Here is a 3889-nt window from a genome sequence, read left to right as displayed (position 1 = left end):
CAGCGGTTAGCCCTGCGCCGCCCGGGTCCTAGTGCCACACGTATACAACGGCTGTGGCCAGCCCCGCCCTCCAGTCCCTGGCGGCGAGATTTGCAAAGGCAGGTTTACTTGTCCTATGGAGATAAACGTCTCTATCAGTGGTACTTTACGTTTCACTTGCGTCGGAATCGTCCAAAGGATTGAAGAGCACCACCTGCAAAACCAATTCAGTAGGGCTAAAGTGGACTGAAAATGTAGATTTCTAACAAGTTCCCAGGATAGGCTGTTGCAGCTGGTCTCAGAACCAATGATGTAGAGAATGGGGTTGGCAAACTTTCCATAAAGCATGTGAAAGAAAGCACACAAAGTGTGAAAGACCCCTGCTTAGCTTAATAACACACCCCCACCCTATCTTCAGTTCCGTAACGCCTCACTTGCAGGGCTTGCACTTCCACCAGTTGACAAACAGGATATCTGCAGTTAGACATCCGTACCCTGGGAGAGCTGTACCCCCACCTTTCCCTACGCAAGACAGGAACAGGTTGTCACATAAATAACGATGACCGCTTTCATCTCGCTTCTGTAAACCTGCTTACGCTCCCAAACCGGAGGTCCCCTGCCGCTTCGCACCCGGGCTCCAAGTTGCATCTGCCGAGAGAAACTCCATTTCCCAAGCTTTCCCAGGACGAAATTACCCCCAACCCTAACCACCACCGAGCAGAGAGCCTACCACCAGCCTGTATGCAAATGTAACTCAAAATGGTATAAAAGACCTGTAACCCCGTATATCGGGGCTCTCCCGCTTTCTAACACTGGGGAGCCCTGGTGCACCAGTAAAGACTCTCTGCCGAAATCGGAGTGCCGAGTGGTTCTTTGCGCCAACTCTCATTCCATAGGGCCTAGGAGCTTGGCTCCTAACAAGTGAAGCTAGGGAGATGTTTTTTTCCCCCAAGCAAATGGAATAGGGAGAACGTCCATTAATGTAGAGGAAGCTTCTCCAAATAAATAAATAAATAAATAAATAAATAAATAAATAAATAAATAAATAAATAAATAAAATCAATGTTTTCTATACAAGGATTTTTATAATATGAAGTAAATAAGGGAGTCCCATCTGAGTGGTTAAGAATAAGAAAGGGCATGGGGCGCCTGGGTGGCGCAGTCGGCTAAGCGTCTGACTTCAGCCAGGTCACGATCTCGCGGTCTGGGAGTTCGAGCCCCGCGTTGGGCTCTGGGCTGATGGCTCAGAGCCTGGAGCCTGTTTCCGATTCTGTGTCTCCCTCTCTCTCTGCCCCTCCCCCATTCATGCTCTGTCTCTCTCTGTCCCCAAAATAAATAAACGTTGAGGAAAAAAAAAAAATTAAAAAAAAAAAAAAGAATAAGAAAGGGCAGAGGTGGTTAGTTTTTGCCAAAGGGTGGGCAGGGAATTCCTTTGACCTAAGATTTGGATCTTGGCTCTGCCACTCCCACTCACTAGATCTACAACCTTGGGAAAATCACTTAACCTGTCTCTGCTCAGTTTTCTCACCTATAAAAGGAGAATAACAGGAATGCAGGTTTCTCCTGCTATCCAAAAGTAGAGAATTTCTATGAAAACTTTGCTAATCCAAAATAGTGTAGTGATGCAGCAATTACCATTACTTTATAATAAATGGGAACATTTTTTAATATTCCCAGACCCCCAAAACAACTTTTAGGCTTTCCTTAGGACACATCTTGCTAATATCTGTTAAATAAATGGGGATAAAGCACAGATGCTCACAGACATAGTTAAAAGCTATATAGCAGCTTGATGCTGAGACAGTGTAGTTCCCAAGGAAGGAACTTAATGGTGCCACTCTCGCTACCCAGGGTGCACGTGCAAAACAAATGATCAATGCTATATTCACTTTTCACCTTCTTTTCATGAAAGCAAAAATCCTCTTCAGATTTTTTTGGGGTTAGCAAAAACAGGTAACTAATGTAGGTCTTTTGTAAAAGCAAAGTGGCATAAGGAGAACTTTCAAAAAGTGAAAAGCAGGGGATACCTGTGAAAAGAACAGCTTTAAATCCAAATGACAGCCCTGCCTTAGTTTAAAGCTAAGTTCTCTTTTCTGCTTATTATGGATCTTTGATAAGAAATACAATTGCTGAGAAGTCTGTTTTGCTTGCTGTTTGCTACGAGCATTGTGAAACCTTTCCTGAATGTAACCCACTATGTAATAGAGTAAGTTGTGAAACTTCCTAAATGTAGTCTGGTATGTAACAGAATAAGTGATTGTACATGAACTAACCGGCATTTCTCGCTTCTGTAAACCTGCTTGCTTAACATATTTTCCCCTTCCCCCTGGTTCCTCAGGTACTTGAGAAAGGGGAGAAATGAGAGACCTGGGCAAACTGTTTGCCTAGTCATCCTGGTCTGTGAAAAACTTAGCTTAAATCCACTTGCTTAACCAGCTTGTTCCGCTTCTGTACAACTGCTTGGCGTAACCGCGTATTCTTGACCAGTCATTATGACACCCACACCCCAGTTGTGGTTTGACCTAAAGGCGGGGACCAATTAAATTCTGCTAAGTGTTTAAATTAAGATATCAACCAATAACCGCTCTGTAACCTCGAAGAATCCCTAACTTCCCCATAACTTGTTTGTACCTGTCTATAAAAAGGCTGTAAAAACCTCACTCGGGGCCTCTTAGCGTCACCGGCAACGAGTGAGCAGAGGTCCAGGTTCGAACCTGCAATAAACGACCCTTGCCGCTTGGCTTTGACTTACGGCTCTGGTGGTCTCTTGTGGGAGGTTTCAGAACTTCGGGCATTACACCTGTACTTACTTCATAGGATTATTGAATACATAAATTAATACATAACTTAGAACATCTCCTGGAACGTGGAGTGGTGCACTTGGCTCAGAAAAGGGGTTTTCCAGAGCCTAAGCTGCACAGATCAGCAATAAGGAATCAACCCAAGGAAGAGGGAGTTTTATTGCCAGAAAGTCTGATACAGACCCCACTCCTATAGAGCCTGAGGAAGCCTTAATGCCCAGCAAGATTTAGTGCCCAGGAAACTACAACTGTATTTGGGATGAAATTGCTGATCTCTCTGCCATGTATCCTTGTCTGTGTTTATGCTGACTTTCTCCTTTCTCCTTGAGATAAGTAAAGCTTGTCTGATTTCCCAAAAGTATTTCTTTCCACAAATCCTAAAGTACAACTGGCATTCATCATTATAGCAGCCCTGAAGGGTCATCAGCAAAGAGACTTGCAAAGAGAAGACATAATCTCTAGGACTTGAAAGTATGTTTAATCCAGGGCTCGACTTTACATTGCCTTCTTTTTAAGGTACTTGTAACACCGAGTGCCAAACGAGGAACCTTGTTACCCAGCTGGCCAGGCTGAGGAAAGATTCCCCCAAAAGATTAGATTGTTCTATGCTATGTCCCTTATCATAAATTACACATCCTCCCACTATGTTTCCCGACATTCAAAAGCAAAAATTCAAACTTAATTCTACTATAGATACTATCTCAATCTTCCAAGAGCATAATACTTAGCCTCAAGGATGGTTAACTCCTAAACTTATAAAACAAGTTTTAGAAAAGTACATGACATCATTAGCATGTCTATAATAAAACAAAATTATAGTGGTGTACTAAAGATGACTATTACTCATTTCAGTTGTAAATTGGGTCATTGGTTTTCTTTTTCTTTTCTTGAATGTCCCCTATATTCTGTTTCCCCTTCCTGTTAGTAGTTTTTAGCTGGGTACAGGGACATGTAACTGAAGACTACATTCCCCAAGCCTCCCTTGCAGCTAAGTATTTCCACATTTCAGCTCTCACAAAGACTTATGAGCAGAAATGTTGTACACAACTTCCGCCTAAGGGAATGCTTTTGCCCAAAAGTTCTCTATCTTTCTTATTTGTTTGGGTTGG

The sequence above is a fragment of the Felis catus genome, chromosome B4, assembly GCF_018350175.1.
Source record: "Felis catus isolate Fca126 chromosome B4, F.catus_Fca126_mat1.0, whole genome shotgun sequence".
Taxonomy (NCBI): Eukaryota; Metazoa; Chordata; class Mammalia; order Carnivora; family Felidae; genus Felis; species Felis catus.
This window is presented reverse-complemented; position numbering follows the sequence as displayed.